At 36.7% G+C, this 18,131-nt stretch overlaps 1 protein-coding gene across 5 annotated transcripts in view; it reads left to right on the forward strand.

The window, feature by feature from the left end:
* LOC129567842 (uncharacterized) overlaps positions 1–18,131 on the forward strand; it is a 268,094-nt gene that overhangs the window by 175,637 nt on the left and 74,326 nt on the right. For all 5 annotated transcript variants that reach the window (XM_055445201.1, XM_055445198.1, XM_055445200.1 and 2 more), the window contains one exon: positions 4,302–4,350. The gene's annotated coding sequence lies outside the window, so the exon portion shown is untranslated. The remainder of the gene's footprint in view (positions 1–4,301; positions 4,351–18,131) is intronic.

The following is an 18,131-nucleotide window of genomic DNA, read 5'->3' on the forward strand; positions in this document are numbered from 1 at the left end:
TCTGAGCAGTTGCATAAATTCAGAGTCATATCCATATATAACGGTTCCCAAAACCCACACGGAAAATTGTAGAACTTAAAATAACAATGAAAAACAACGTATGAAGTAAAATTAAGACATGCAATAACGGAATCGATCGAATGTATTTATGTGATTAAAGGTTGATTGTAAACAATTTCTTCGTTGAATTTGCCATAAATCTCGTGTCATAATACAGCGCATGAAAACCCGATGACAGACCTAGCGCACACATTTTCAATCATTAGATATGTTTCAAATGCGATGAAACACGGTCATAAAATAAAAAATTCATAACAACCAGAACAACAACCATCGAACGAATCACAAGCCAACACACACACACACACACACACACACAATTTTGGAGGGAAACGAATGGAATTGGTCGTCGCCGCCCGAAACGGAAAAATAAGAAGAAACGAAGAATAAATGTTCATGTAATCGCTGCGAGTATTCGATAACGAATGAAAAATGGATGGGAAACATAACAATAGAATTTGAAATTATTGCCGATTTTTGTCGTGTTCGAATGTCCTATAAACACAGTAAAAATTGCAAAAATTGAATGTCGTGCTCTCGCGTCGTGTGCGAATACAACAATTGGCGGGATTAGTGTTTGTGTAGCGAGACCGCGCTCGCTTGCTCGCTCGTTCTTTTTTTTCGCATTTATCGAATTCAAATAAAAGGAAACCTTTTCGACAAACTTTGCCGCAATGTACAATGCTACCAATTCATATCTCGGTGGTGCTTGCTACTCTCTCATTGTTGCACTTTTTCAGCGAGTAAGTCGTTTCTCTTCAACGAAACCATTTATTTATATTTGAGTTGGGTTTGCCGCGAGTTTTTTTCCCGCTTTTTTTCACTCGTCGAATTGCTGCTTTTTTAAATTCTGTTTTGCTTTCCAAATGAAAATCCATTGACTTGAAACTAGGTGAACGCAATAGTCCGTACGGATATTTATTTCTGTGTCGATAGTCGATATACACATAATGCAGAAGGAAAAATAGACGAATCGAACAGGAAATATTGGCAAACAAAGCCAAGTGGCGGCATTAGCAGCAAGTTTAGCTGTTAAATATTTTGAAAGGAACGATTGAAATCCCGACGAATTACGTAACGAAACAAAGAAAACCTATTTATGGCACGAAATTGGCAAATGATGACGATTGCAACGGAAATCATTTAAGCTTATTGCTGTTTTACAAGGCTGCAAATCGGATTTGCTCCAGAAAAAATTCGAAGGAATAAAAATGCGCTTCGCAAAGCATTCATAAAATGAACAAACTGCCTTGATGTGTTTCAAGTGGAATTCGCTTGCTCTTGCCATCTTGCCGCCACACACTTTTCATTCGTTCGCGCGCACATGCTAAAACACAATGCCTCTTCCTACGTATTGGTGTAACGGTTTTGTGATTTGTATCGCTTGAGAAGTGTGCGAAAAATTGCATCTGCTTAATTTTCTCGATAGTTTCCGTTTGCATTGTACTGTTGCCATTCACGCTTGAAAAGTCACCAACAACCCAATCAAAATGAAATTGCATCCTGCTGAATAGTGGCGGTGCCGCATACGACTGTAAATAGCAACTTATTAGGCGGCGTTTTCCCACTGTGTGTAACACAGCCAACAACAATAGAGAACGAAACATTGTAACTTTATAGTCTCGTTTCACCAGAAAAGGAAGAATACGGAGACGAAGAAAAACAAGGAATTTGACTTTTCGTTTACTTTATCTCTCTATCTCTCGTTTCGCCCGAAGAATTATTTGTGAGAATGAAAATGTGCAAATTGTTTTTTCTTCGCTTCAGATAAACTTTCATCGGAATGAAAAATGTGCGAAGAGTTTCATTGTTGCAATATACAAACATTTCGGAGGCCAATTATCGGGCGGATTCGTCTTCAGTTGAAAAATACGTAATAAACAATTACTCATCAACGTGACACTTTTGCATCACGATTTTCATCGGGCATTGAACCGTGCAAGTGTCTGAACGGCAACAGGGAACATTTCAAATTGTTTGGAAAGTATTTTCTTCTTTCTCCTCCCTTCGCATATGTCAGGCGATTGAACACGCGCTCATTAATTCAACTTAAGCGATGTGTTGACTTTTTTCCACGGTTTTCATGAACGAAAATTCTGAAAACCAAAAAATCTTTTTAATCACATGGAATTTTCATTGGCTGTCTCGTATTGCTCATTGGCTGTCATGTATTGCACGTGTAACGGATGCCCAAATGTGCGCCTGCCAACAAATAACTTTTCAACGAAAATGAAAATTAACGGAACTTCTGCAGATTAACTTTTTACATGTGGAATACGTTATTGGCGTCAAAAAGACGACAATATAATGAAGATTCTCGAGGTACATGGCAAAAGAGCGAGAGAGAGAGACAGGGAGAGAGCGTTTTATTTTCTTGTTCATTTGTCATAATTTTTCGCTCGTTAACAGAAAATGAGGGGGAAGTTCACGTCATTTTCATTCAGCATTAACGGTTGATGTGCGCCTTTTTTCGCATTAAATCCAATTTGCATCCAAGCCAATCACTCTCTGGCAGTGCCGAAAGTGCTTTGAACCTTTCAAAAATCGATCGGCAAAGTAATCGAGAGAGAGAGAGAGAGAGAGAGAGAGAAAAGCGTGAAATATTCTTGAATGCTGCTTGATGATGCGTTTCGATGCGGAAGCGAAAATTGAAATACTTTCGTTTTCAGCTCATTTCACTTTTCGAAAAAATAAAATTGCCAAATGTGAAAATGATTCGAACAATAGATTATTCTAAGTGGTGCGTGAGTGACGAAGAAGATTAACGAACGATTCAAACAAGATTTGACGATTTTTCTGAGCTGCTGTTGCTGCTTCAAACGTTGCCAATGCCAGAATTCGAATATTTTATGCCATCTGAAATGGCGTTCCCTTCAAACATTTTTGGAGAGTAACTTCGTTTTCGTTGACTTTATCCTTTTTCACTTTGTTCGACCAATTTCGTTTCCTTTTCTCTCTCATTTGTTATTCATTCCAGCCTATTAACGCCTACAAAAATGGCAATATCTACACATAAAAAATATGATGATAATTCAAAAATGGAAATGAGCAAGAGCAAGAAAAAGAAACGCTCAATCGGAAAAAATGACGACGATGAATTCACATTCGAATACAATGAACGATGGAAGGACAAAAGTATATGGGCGTTGGATATGGAACGTGAAAGAAATAAAAGCTGATAATACGATTTTTAATTTGCAACGAAAACAACAACAACATAAAATGCGCCCGAGAGGAAAACAAAGAATGTAGCGAAAGAAAAAAAAATGTGCTGAATGGGGGAACATGCCGCCGAAAATGGCATTTGGCTACATTGCCACTGGCATTGACTACAATATCGTTCATCTTTCGTCAAATCTTATTTGACGATGAATAATCAATTTTTTATTGTTGAAAGATAGAGAACAAGCGAATTTTTCAATGAGAAAAAAAATTGAGAGAGAGAGAGAGAAAGATGGAGCAAAAGACTGACAGCCAACACATCTCATCGATGCGAAGCAATTTAAAGTGCGTACAATGAACGTGCTCGTCAGAATGGAACAATTGGTCTCTTTTTTTACTTTCTCTCACTCTCTCTCTCTCTCTCTCTCTCTCTCTCTCTCTCTCTCTAGTGTGTCTCGATGAATCTTGAATAATAATTCGACATCCCTTTTCATTTAGCTATCGAAGGATATGCTCGGTGTCAATGCGTATTACGCGTATCGCATGCAATGTTCACATCATCGCCTAATTGACACCAAAGAATTGATTAATTGATTTCAAAATGGAAGAAAAAACACCAAACAAATCAATTGATTTATATTAATTTGATGACAGATGGGGCAAACGCACCATTTTGTTATGAGGTTGATTGATTAATAAGTTATGTGTCTTATGTCAGCTGCTCTCTGTTTTATGAATGACTTTTTAAGAGCATGCGTCTCATATTTCGCAGAGGACGGCCTATAATACGGAAACGTCAAAAGTGAGCATACAATACGCCACCGGTGGTGGGATTTGTCAAATGTATTATATACGATACATTGCGCCACTATCAAAGCGATACATATAATGACATGTATTCTATTTAATACATTTATAATTGCATTTATTTTATAATTGCGATTCTCACCACCAAGTACTTGGTGCATGCATCGTCACAATTGCGTACTCCTCCAAAGGCCGTCCTCTGATATTTCTATCAAGATGATTTATTCTATTAAGATGATTTTATAGGATTGTTTTTTCCCTTTTCTTTGCAGATACAACCGAGAACACTGTTCTTTGTTTGTGAAAGGATACGGAAACTTTGTAAGTGATTCACGTAAATTTTTTGGACGTAGCATTTATCATTTCAGCAGATTTTATCAAAGGAAAGCATCAAAGATAGGAATCATGATCCCAGCTATTCATATTGCCATAGTCATCGTGGGCTTCTTTGTTGAAGTGTTTCATTCATTCATTCCATAACAACTTCACATGAATAGACTATACTGTAGTCTAACTATAGCTATATTCGCTCTATATACAATGAAATGTGACACGAAATCAAAATTATGGCGTATCATTTGTTACCTTCTGCGAATTGCTGACTTTTCGGCTTATTGGAACGTCCCAAAAAGTAGCTTAGTGTCATTATATTTCCGCATTTTCCCGGGAAACCGGACCAAAGTACTACTTCCATTATACGTTTTCTATGAAAAATGTTTATTTTTGAATCACGGAATATATTGAAAAAGCATTATGTGATTATATATTCGTATTTCACTCAAATCCACCAAAATTGGTCGTGTTATTTTGAAGTAGCCCAATCGGGCTTTGTTATACGCTAAATCCATCACGCTGAATAAATTCATGCGATAAATGTGATGCGCTCGCTTTGCGGTGAACGAAGTCTGTTGCTCTTCAGTTGTTTACGCATGAACGTTCATGCTTTGCAGTGAACGCATCGCTAAGCGGTAGTGAAGAGCAACAGACCTCGTTCACCGCAAAGCGAGCGCATCACATTTATCGCATAAATCTATCGCATGAATTTATTCAGAGTTATGGATTAAGCGCATAACAAAGCCTGCACACAATTGCATTTCGTTTAATGAATATAGTTTCGTGGCAATTGGTGTATCTTCTTCCACGAGATTGAGTCTCGTAATGACCTAATTATCAATTATTTTCAGAAAATTAGAATCGGTGTGCATCAGACTCAATTCTATGAATTGTTTGAATTTTTGTTCAATATTAAATTTGAAGCATAATATGGAAGTTAATAATGTATTTTTCGAGTCCTGAGAATTAAAATTCAAACTCATCTCGACATAGTACAAAAATAATAATACGATTAATCCTCCCATAACTTCTTCAGTGTTCTATGGACTGTAGCACAATATGCTTGCAATTTACAACAATACATGTTTGTGATGTAGCCACAATAAATTTTGTGATAGCCTTAGCCACTTTAAACAAACTCATCGGGATCCAGTTGATGAAAATACGCGTGTATTTCAATAGCTTAGGCTTGTTGCTATTTTAAAACATTGGAAAAAGATTATTAATTTTATGAATAGCAGTTTCCTATTCAATTTCAACTAGATATTGTAAAAAGTTTGCTTCTCATAGTGTTTACAACTATGTTTCACACACTTTTGCTCATTTAATTTCAATTATGGGGATTTTATGCTTCCATGTGAAAAACAAAATAGTAGTTTTCCCAGAAATGCACGTATTATGAATACTGGAATGTGAAATTCATTAAACCCTGTGCAGGGTGCATTCGCCAAGGGGGAAATCACTAGAAAGTAATTGCAGTAATAGCAAAGTAATAGTTGAAATTCAAAAGCAATAGCAATTATTTTTTGTGTAACTATTACTTTGCTATTAACTTGCTATTATGTCCAAAAATCAACGATTACTTTGCTATTACTTTATTTTTGCTATTAGTTTGATATTACTTTTCAGATTTGCATGGAGAAAAGTAATAGCAAATAGCAAACTAATTGCAAGCAATAGTGGCCAATAGCAAAGTAATAGCTGAGTGATTCCCCCCTTGGCATTCGCAGTATTTGTTATGTAGAAAAAAATATCATCACTTTTCATTAAACTTTATTCATTTTAATTCGGATTACAATAGCTCATTCATAAAGGTGAAATCTTATTGACTGCACCAAATTACAAATCAAAACCATAAAATCACAACAAAATATGCATCGGAAGCTTCGAAATCGTTTCACTACCGTATGCAATGCTCTTCATTGTTTTCCTTCCTTTTTGTTGTATTTTAAACACAGTGGTGAGTGCACTGTTCAATGTGCATTTCCTATAACCACAGTATATTACAACCGTTTTATCATGAGTTTTTGAACTACCTAGGAGTGAATATCTTTTTGACTTTTAGCGCATAAAATACAGGATGGACTACAACACCATCATAGTGATAGCTGTAATTTTCTTGAGAATTCCCTACTGTTGAGTTGGCTTAATGATGATTTTACGAGTGTGAATGGCTTTCGAAAGTGCTAAGTTCTTGTTTTTTTCATTCTTCCCTTCCGTAGACAGATGGGGGGGTCATCATAGAGCAAATGGTTGAAATACCAAATGCTGTGTTTTTATTTGAATTTTATATAGTGTTTTAAACATTTTTAACACCTTATCTCGTAACATTTTGCCATAAATCTTTGCCCGACAACAAAATATAAAACCCATCAGCGGGTAAGAGGTTGATTGAAGGTTTGGCATATAAGCAATTTAATTAGAGATAATCTTCGTTTATAGTCTTTTTTCTCTTTTGCTCGCTCGCTCACTCACTCGCTAGTTTTTCTCATGCAAACATGGAAATTCCATTCAAATTTTACAGCACAGCACTGGCGCTTGTCTGATAAGAAGAATTTTACAGCGCGGAAATTCTTCGCTAATAAAAAGAAAAGTTGACGTGGCGACCAACAGACAGAGACTTAACAAAATGAATTTATCCGTTCAAGCACCGTGCCATCATTCATAACTATCAATATTGTGTTCCATCAACGTTTTTACGATGAAAATATTGCACGCGCGCACGCACACACTCCAAACTACACTAATTTTATTAATTATCATCAAAACACGCACCATCGACTAAGGAGATTTACATGGGTGTTCATGTTGCATCATCAATTTTCTACAGAAACCTTATTTTTCGCTGGCAGATTAGCGAACGCGATGAGACGAATAAACGAAGAGCGTCAATGTTTACATGTGTGTAAATCGCAAGAGGCTCTGATTTCCTTCTACGGATATCATACGATTAAAAGAAATAAGAGGATTCCCTTGGGAGTGGCAGCAAGACCAACTTCATGGAACGAAAAAATTATGCGCAAGCATGACACACACATACACACACGAAATCCGTCTGCATAAAATAACTTTTCCGACACAAGTGAAGAGACGTATTTTTGATTCCGAGGAGTTCTGAATTCAAAAATGGATGAACATGAAGCTACGTTTAATCCAAACGAGAGGAAATATTTGCGACATTATTAATTGAATTTGAAACTATAAACGAACTTATGTAGTTGGAAAATTATTTTAACTCCAGCTTCAATCAGACACAGACAAACAGAATTTTTGATTTGTTACATGGCTTAGTAGAATATTCTTCGCTTGAATATTTTGTTAGAAATCTAGACCAACGGTAAATTTTTCAATGGAAATTTATATCAGACTTTAATGATTGATAGAATGCAGGTAAAACAGTCAAAGCTAACAAAGAAGTTGACGACATTATAAAAATACTAACCGTTTTTTTTCCTAGAACAATTTGAGTATAGAGAGAATCATTCGCCAGCAAACATTTCAAATGCTTCAGGAAATATGTTTTCTACCTCCTCCTTCTCTCTCGCCGCTCTTTATTTCGCAATCTTACACTTTGTATTATTAAAGTTTTGCTTTGAAAATTGTTGAACGGCAAATTCGCTGTATCCCGAGAATCACCTGCTCCTCATAATTGACCCAATTTCATGGAACTATGTTTCATAAAAGCTACTCGTGCTATTCGAAAAATACGTAGCGACGTCAATTTTAAGTTTGCTCTTAATGAGTGGCATCCCCAGAGTATTTTTCATCATGATGAAACTAGTACATTTTTTATCATCAAATACCTTTAGACATGTGAACTACACTCAAATGATTTGTCGCAATATGAACAGTGAGCACCCGCATACACACACACACACACACACTTTCATACGTGTTACTTTGTTTGATGTGAAAATGGGTGGCTGCGTTCACATCCAGCATGAATGATATAACAAGCGCTCGTTAATTTTGTTAATTGAAACTAACGACGGTATACGCATCAACTGCCACAATAATAAAATCGTACTTCCCACGCAGAATGAAAAAAACACCTGGGTAATTTGTATAACTTTGAACACGTGGGAAGTTGCTGAAAAATACAACAATACACATTCCAAACAATTTCGTAGATGAAATACCGAATGGTATATGCTTCTATGATGGCAAACCGTAATGCAATTTATTTGAATAATTTCTCATTTTTAATTCACTTCAATGTCAGTGTGATTGAAAATTGCGGAGTTTGTAAGCCACAACATTGAACGAGTATTGCGTCCGTTTCAATTCGAATCAAGTAAATATTTTCCCTCGTTATAACGTTCTCATTTTAATCAAAAGCAGCAAAAACCAATAATCCTGACGTCAAGAACACAGCAGCAGCAGTAGCAGCTGTAGAGTGCTGAAGAAGGCGTCGATTCATGAAATTTCCGGCGAAAATATGATGTTGTAGTTCAGAAGTCAATAAAAATCGGGATTGCGGATGAAAACTTTGTTCCGTTGTGAAAAGTGTTTGCGGCGGAAGTTGTCTAAAGAAGTTGTTTTGTTAACATTTTCTTGTTGCCAAAAAACATGCCTTAACAAGTGTTCCAGTTTGCGATCCGATGAAAAAAAAATCGAAAGCAAAATGTGCGCCATAACATTTGCCGCTCTTTTTCTCAATTTCCAGGCTCCGAAAAATGGTTGAGGCCTTTTTATGAGGTCGATATTTTCAAACGAACATCTTATATAATTATCATTGTGTCTTTTGGTGCAATCATCTTTTTCACTGTTTTTAGCTACGATATTATCACGCAAAAAAGGTTTCCACACTGAAACGTTGCTACAACAAAATATGACACATTTGTGGGTGAAAGAAGATTGCCGGAGAAAATTTATGCTGCAGCGCTCCCCAGAGCTGTTGCATTATTTAAAACGTGAACCCACATACTTGCCGAACGCATAAAAGCATTTATCGCTGGCAAATCTCTAATGGACGATTAGAAAGATGAAAAGTGATCATCAGATCTTACGCATCCTTATTTACATGATACAGCTGCAAACCTCATCTCGTTTCCAACTCGTTTGCCAATAGAGCCGTTGAAAGTTTGCAAAGGACCCCCATCCACACAACAACCATACCGTCTTCTTCCATGTGGAGTTTCGTTCGGCTTACAAATGCGTCCGGGGTTCGAATTGATTTTGCTGTATGGTTCTCATTTTGAGTTGTTAACGCATATTCAACAGCAGATAATACAACCTTTTCACTTTTCTTCTCGTACGCGGCGTAGGAACCCATTTCGTGTTGAAATGATGAACCGGTGCGGAAAATGGTGGAAATATATCGATTTTTGTTCTACAGGTAAACAAATGATTTGAAAGGTTTCATAACGATGATTGGCACGGAACATAATCAATGGCATTGATTGCATTATCCTACACACACATTTAGCATCAATATAGCTCACATGCTTGTGTAAAGCCACGGGCCATAGACCCGATTCTAGGAAATGTATGAAAGAGTGAGATCATGCATTTTAAGACACCTTTGTGTGTCACTTGTGCAAAAATTGTGAATCATCACTATCTTTCGAGCGAACACATTTCTGTTTCGCTTTTACTTGAAATTGAAATTGCAGGATAAATGTCGAGTCGAGTGAGAGCTATTACGTTGGAGTTGAGCATAGCATTAGTAGAATATGGTATGGTTTCCATGCAAAGAATTGAGTCAAGGCTTTTAACTTTTGTTTGACGGAAATGACTTCAAGTTCTGCGAATCCGAGCAATGTGATCACCTAATTAAATCGAATCAAAAGACAAAGACATATACATGTTCACAAATTCACGAGGTGAATAGAAGAAAAGAAAACGGGAACTCAACCTTCTTATCCCATGCAGAAGATGTACATAATGAAATTCATCGCTGCCAGTCAACCATTTTTCTCATTTGGAATTGTTTTACAATGTTCATCATCAGCTCTTGGTTGCTTCTCAAGATCATCTTGCTCTCTCTCACCTTTCACACGACGATTTTCATGCGAAGCATTAACATTTTCTTCGTTTTTCCATCACAGTTGATTTTGCCGTTTTTTTTTTATTTTGCGTGTATTTTGTTTCATCGAAGAAGAGAGAAAAAAACGGAAAATGAGGAAGACATTCCAAGAAAATCATGAATATCGTAAAAAGAAGCTGCAGAGACGTACATACAAATTGGCGCTCGTTACTGTTCAGCGCATCACGTAGCGTCGCATTTTGTTGCTGTTTTTTCTATATGTAAATACACAAAGCAAAGAAGAAAAAAAAAATAATTGTGAAAGCAGAAATAATTTGCATGAGTAGCATGAATGGCATGGGCTTTCTTTCAGATGACGGCAAAAAAATGGAATGAAAATCTCAAGCTCAAGATCTAAAGCAACCATGAAGAAAGCTCGTTTTTTTCTTCAACCAAAGAAAGGTAGATCCCTGTGTAAGGCGTAAATCCCTGTGTAAGGCTTATTTATATAACACTGTAATTACGGTGGTAATCGCAAACTAAATCTCGGTTTCACTTCATCGGGGGCGCTAAATTGGCTTTCAATGAACGCGAATCAAATTCAAATTGTGAAATTAGCCTTTGCGTTCATCGTGCAATGATGATGTCAATGAATTGACTTTCGAAAAATTCTATCATTTTTAGGCACTACATGAAATGTAGAGTCTATTGATTTAGTCATGTTTTTTCAGATAAAAAATTAAGCCGCACTTTGTGGGCGAACGGGTTGTCTGATTTGCATGTGCTATACATCGTTGGAAAGGTCTTGGTTGTCGGAAGTCCGTAAGGGTATTTTTGGGACCATCTTGGTCCATCATGGTCATGTTAACACGACTCAACACCATTTTCACATATGAATATCAATATGGCATACATATTCGGTGAGTGCCACTAAAAAAATACCCACACTCATCTAGTGCGTGAGACGTATGGTCACTCATTTAGTGAGTGAGATGCGCGCGGATGAGATGAAGCAAAGCGAAAGAGAAGCGGGAAACTCCATACGAACGAACGATATAGCGCGCATACATTTCATCACTCCGTCGTTAGAATACGGACACAAACACAAACACGTAGTACCCATTGACTCTATGTTCTAGTTGCGCGCTTCCCTTTCGCTTTGCTTCATCCCATCCGTATGCGTCTCACTCACTAAATGAGTGACATACAAAAAAGGCATCAATTGCAACTCTACATTTCATGTAGTGCCTTTACATCATAGTTTGTTGTTAACCAACAAACTAAAAATAATATATATAGAAAAAAATAAGAGCGGAGCGGAGCGAACTTGAACACTGAACTCACAAACCCAAACAAGTTAAGCAAAGTGTTCATGTGGCTGGTTAAACCCACTCAAGGATCAAATGGTACGCAATATTTTTCTGTCTCGATTGTTGAATAAAATTAACGGCGAAATGTGCAAATCATTGCACAGGGCATAATTATGTGATAATTATTACATTGTGTCGTCTGGCATATTTCTGAGTAAATGTAAAATGTCACCGAGATAAGCCAAGCCTATGGAACAGACCAAGTGTTAAGCGCGAAGCTTTTGAAAATGAGTGACCTTTTGATGGTGTTTTTATCTGCGAATTCGAGAAGAATTCACTTGAATTATTACATTTAGAATATCAAACGTTTCATCATGTTGAAGTGAATTTTAGTCAATTCATCATCATTTCGACACTGGAAATCAACCCACTGAACGCAAACGAAGATCATTCTTGATGACGCAACTGATAAAATCCTCATTGGACGCCTTCGCATTTTATTCAAGTGTTGAAAGTGAAACCTCAACAACAACAACAACAACAAAAAATATGTTCGCCTCTTTATCTGCTACTGTGTCACTTGAGTGGAATTTGAATCGATTGCCATTGATTTCGTCTCTTTCTCTCTCTCTCTCTCTTTGCAATGATATATGATTTTAAAACTTCAATATCAGTCAATTCATCGACGTTCATTTACCCTGAATGGAGGAGAAAATCGTGCGCAAAACGACGAACAAATTGATTTGTATTTCGATTGTACGAGAAAAAAACGATAGCGACGAAGGCACTGCCTTTGCGAGTTAAAAAATGGTTGCGCGAAATAGATATTGATCTTCGCCATTTCCTTGTTCGTCTTCCACTCAAAGAATGCGCTGGCAATGAAAAAAGAAAGAAGAGAGAATGTGGGGAAAAGAATTACACCATTAAATTGATAACAACTTAACGAATCGTTGTACCGTTTTACCAGGCCATTTTCTCAGCTTTTTTTTTCATTCGCTCCCCTTCGGTGTGTATATGTGTGGGTTAGGTGCGGTAGAACAAATCGTTGACGTGCTATGTGTGTGTGTGTGTGTGTGTCTATTCACAAACCCAACGTTGTCATCATTGCCTCGAATGGTCGTACGAATTTATTTAAATTTTTGTCTGCAGTGGAAAATGGATGGAATGTTAAACAAATCTAAATGGTAAAAAATGACCTCATTTAAACCAAATGAGAAGAAGGAGAGACATGTCGGGTTCGCGTGTGTGTAGAAACGCGTTTTCATTGTGATTCTGATTAGAACCGAAATGAGAGAACATTGAAGTTGCAAATTATCTAACGATTTCTCAAATAAATGTTTGTCGGCGAGTCTGAAAATTTCATTTCGATTTTTCTCATCATCTTCTCTCTACTTTCTGTCTTCTTTGGTTGGCTGTGGTGGTTGTATCTATTGGGATTAAATCAATACGAACCCGTAATTTTTGGATAAAAAAACGGATTATTTCATTTTCATTTGGATTTTAATGAAAAAAAAGGGTCGAGTTTGCATTAAGCAAACGCAAGCGTCATTATCATAATCTTGTCTTAGAAATTGAGGCTGTTTTGCCGTCATCTTCTAACGGATGTAACGGTAGACGAAGGTGATGCCGACATTTGTACAACATTCACGTGTTCGCATGTTCAACAAATCAACGGTTATCCGATTCCAAACGGTGAAAATCTTGCTAAACAATCTCATCCCTGCTTTCATTTCTATGGTTTGATTTGAATCCATTGGCACACACCCTCGCTGGCTGAATCCGAATTCTTTTTTCTCCCTCCCCCCTCTCTCTTTCTCACCCACTCAGACACTGTGCACAAACCAAGTCATTTGCTGACGCCGTTTGGATGTTTGGTTGTTGCTACATACACCGGTATGTAGATTTCATGAAAATAAAAAAAATTACACTTGGAAAAGGCTGGCAGCATTTTACAACAGACATTTCGACCGTTTGCTGTACTCCTTTTCATTTAGATATCCATTTTCTTGTCTTTGTTCATGCCCACATTCGAGTGCTTTTGCACTTCATTTGATACCCAAACGGTGTACATGTATTATTTATTCATTTTTCTTCTCATATATGTGTAATTTGCCCCGGGGCTGTCGATCAACCAGAGAGATGATCTATTTGAATGAAATTGTGTTGCCAGGCATTTGATTAAATTCCATCTCACTTTTTACTCACTCATTCACATGACACTCTCTCGATTCAAGCATCACATAATATCTTGATAGTACAACAAATGCTTGCCTTTGACGATATGATACACAACTTTAACGAAGAATGATGACAAGTATCTTCTGGCCCCACGTCGATGTCGTCGTCGTCAATGGAAAAAAAACCGATTGAAAGGATGCACAATTTGCCAAACGATGGCATTTTCTTTTGGTGTCAATATGATGAGAGACTTACTGAATTTTCCATAATAATAACAACAACAATAGTAGAAAAAAACTAACACCACACACTAGACACATGCATCGTTACCTTACACAAAAGAGAACACTCAGAGTGGTGAGTGAGTGAGTAGAAAGAGAACAGTTTGTGCTGTTTAAGCGGCCAGGATGATCTTTAAAGGCGACAACAACAGCGTTTGTTCGTTCGTTCAGTCGTTGATTGCGCTGTCAGTTTAATAATAAATTTCAATGGCTTTATGTTAAATGTTTTCTCTATTCATTTTTCACACTTGAGCATGCAGTGGAATCAATAATAAAAAAAGTTTGAAAAACAAACTATGAAAGAACAAACAAGGAAAATGGAAGACGAATCTTACAAACAACATGCTTAAAACAAAAGAAAATGTCGATAGATTTGCATGCATAAGACTGACTTTTGCGTAGCCAAGCGAGCAATTTTTTTTACATAAAACGATCATTTTCACAAAAATTAATATAATTTTTTTTCAAAAGATGCATTGAAATGATGCTTTCTTTTTCAATATTCTGAATGATTTTCTGTTGATTTGCAGTAATTTGGATTTCTTCTTTTCCGATTCTTTAGCCTTTTTCGCTCCATCTTCTCGACTTGTAAATGAAAAGTGCATTCACTTAGATAGTGCTTGTTGTATGTTAATGGACAACCACGTGAAAAATTATATATTCGTTTTCGTGGATCCGGTAGCATGCAAACTGTGCACGAGTTTAAAAGCATCACCATTAAAAGGATGGAACACAGTTGTTCGTTTGCTGTTTATCGAAGCACAAGCTTTCAAATTTGAATACGTGACGCGTATCCTAGATGCTACGTTTAATCATTGCAAACGTTTAAGACAACACTTTGAACTCTCAAAAGGAAGCATCACGTAAGCAATAATTGCGTATCAAAGAGAGCAAACGCTTTCTGCTCTAACTCATCGATTCAACAAACGGCGCTCTTCTTCATTGTCAAGCGTTTGCTCTCTGTGAAATACAGGCGAAACAGACAAGCTTTGTTAGCTATCAATAATGACTTGAGCTAGGGGGTAAAATCATTTTTTTCATCTTTCATATCCGCATGAATCAAGTAATAGCTTAGAAATTCAATGGTATGCATGTAAATCCAAAATATCCATGTATATTCAACAATTTTCATCGTGAACGACAAATGAATATTACCAAATATACATAGATATGTCAAATTTACGTGTATACGTATGAAAAATAAAAATAATAGTGAATCAAACCTTCAACCGTAAATTTGAACGGTTTTGGTAGATAACGGTGAAATTGGAACATTTTTTGACATTACAGTCTAATGAATATTATTAAATATACATAGATATTTGAGATTGACGTGCATACCAGTAAATTTGTGCAGATTGTATAGTCAAAAAATGTTCCAATATTCACCGTAATCCATCAAAATCCTTCAAAAGTCGTTCAAACTTTCGGTTGAAGGTTTGATTCAAAATTATTTTTATTTTTTAAGAGTTAAGTGAAGCCCCTAGGACTTGAGCAAATAAATTATGCCATAATCTTAAACAACATTGCTGAGCTTGAACATTTTTTTTTCTCGTGCAACCTCGCAATATTCTAGCTATATACTCGCTAGATATTTCATTCGACAAACACACACACACACACACACACACACACACACACACACACACACACATACGGAGCGAACAGAGTGTATGCGAAGAAGGCACGTAAGCATCAAAAGTAAAGTGTTCCATGGGAAATGAAGTGAACTTTGTTTTGCCATAGAAGCACGTAGTTCGAACCGTTTCACATTCAAAGAAAACAATTCGAAGCGCTTAAACAAAGGATAGATTAATTGAGTCGATTTCGTTGAAAGCCATTGTTTTTTTCTCTGCAGTGCTCTTGGGCTTTTACTGCAGAAATTGCATTTCTTTGACACTTTGATTGTGTAATTCCACGGAAACGGAAACCCGTATTCGACGAATAAACGGTGTCCGGTAATAATTGAACAATTCATATGGCCCGTGACTATAGTTTTGACTGTTTATGATGACGACAAGATAATTAGATTTTTGATGCAACATTTATATTTTGCGAGAAACCGTAGGCGAAATTATATTTTCTTCAAAGCGCACCCAAAAAATATCATTCTAATGCTAACAACATGCTTGAAAATTTATTCACGGGTTTGGAGTTTATATAAGAAAACAATAAAAAAAAAACAAAAAAGTAATGAACTTGAGACCATTTTCAATTTATTTATCAAGCAAATCGAAATGAAGATTCCTTCAAACTATGACAAAAGCCTCTTGCCGAATGCCGTTAGCCTTAAATCTCGAACTCTCAATAGAGCTTTGAGTCAAACGTGCATATTACAATTTATGGGGCAAAATCAAATTCGGCATCAAAATATCAATTGACTCGTCTTGAGTTTTTATCGCAGTTCTGTTTATGTATAGCAATGGTGCTTCGGATTTGGTAGCTAGGATAAATAGTAACGCACACTGAATGTCACTCCATCAAAAATGGCTGAACAAAGACAATGAAACGGAATGAATGGCAGTGGCGCCAACCAAACCGTGGCCACTGTCAATTATTTCCATTAATAAAGTAGCTGAAATGTCGTTAAAGTTGTGCCAAGTGTACACATTTTACAAACCATAACTCGATGTTTATATTTTTGTTCGTTGTGAATTTATTGACCCCGTAATTAATTCGTCTGTATCGATGAAGCAAAATGATACACATTTCGGCTGTGAAAGCGACAATTCTCACTCATTTTAATATTTATGCGATCACTCAAGGATGAACATTGAACAATCACCAAGTCTCACAGAACAATGGCGATAATTTATTATTAGCACTCTCGTGTGTCTTTGGTTACATCGCTGTTTTTTTATGATTTTACACTTGTGATGGGAAAAATTGCTTCTGTTTGCAGTAGGTCGCGTTATTCATTGTGCGATAGACACAAAAAATGGCCTTTATGAGCAATAATTGTTTTCTTTTTTCGTCGAAGGTTGTTTGAACTGGATCATTAGAATGCTTAGATGCTCATTTTCACAGCTCATTAAAAATGGGCGCAAATCCCCGAGGAGCAGAAAAAGATGGCGCATAAAAAGCTAAGAAAAAATTGGGAAGCTCCAAATCTAATGCCTTACATCTCGAAAATTCAATTCATTAGAAAATAAAATCCCAGACGACTTTTAGCTTCGAAAATGATTCGTGAATATCTAATGAATCGCCCGGCCTTTTCTCCTTATACTGTCAATTGTCGAATTTCTCGGTAATACCCGAGTGAAGTGATTTCAAGGGTGAATTTATTTTGTGTTTGAAAGAGCGCGGCCTTTCGTCTCTTCTCTCTTGACATCGATTTGGTTGATGAAGCGCAAAAAGTCAATAGAAGCGCAAATGTGATTTAATGATATTGTATAACGGGTCGGATCAATGTCAAACGAGGCATCCGTAATCTAGGCCGTGCGCCATCAAAATAGATTACAGCCAATTTTCGCAAAAGTTTCGTCTTCCTCGTTTGCAGAATTGTGTTGCTGTGGTGGAAGAGTGAATCGGCGCGTGAATGTAAAATCAATTTCGACAAAGTTTTTTGTTCCGCTCCTCAATTTTGATCCGTTGATGGATTAGATATATGCAATAAACGCGACCCAGCCAAAAGGAACAGACTGTTGTCAGACAGTATGAAATCATGCTTGGTATGATTTCCATAAAATCCGTAATTTTTACATTAAGATGTTCGTTCGCTTGCATTCGTCTCAATTTACATTGTAAACAAAATTCAATGGGAATCCGTATGCACGGAGCACAATTCAATCTCTAAAACAAATGCGAATAAAGTTGCAACTTGAAATTGGAGTAAAAATCTGTGGCACATTGAAAAGGAAAAACGAAGCGACCGAATTGAGAAATTGCCTCTAAAATTGGTGCGAGCCCAGCACAAACACGAATAAATTAATTTTCAACAAATCTGCAGCAGTAAGTACAAATGATGCTGCTAAAATCATTGTTGTTTATTACATTTTGTGTGTCTCTCTGCAGCGGCTCTGGTAGGTATAA

The sequence above is a fragment of the Sitodiplosis mosellana genome, unplaced genomic scaffold (genome assembly GCF_009176505.1).
Source record: "Sitodiplosis mosellana isolate CC-2019 unplaced genomic scaffold, AAFC_SMos_1.0 Smas_scaffold_12, whole genome shotgun sequence".
In the NCBI taxonomy this organism is placed as follows: Eukaryota; Metazoa; Arthropoda; class Insecta; order Diptera; family Cecidomyiidae; genus Sitodiplosis; species Sitodiplosis mosellana.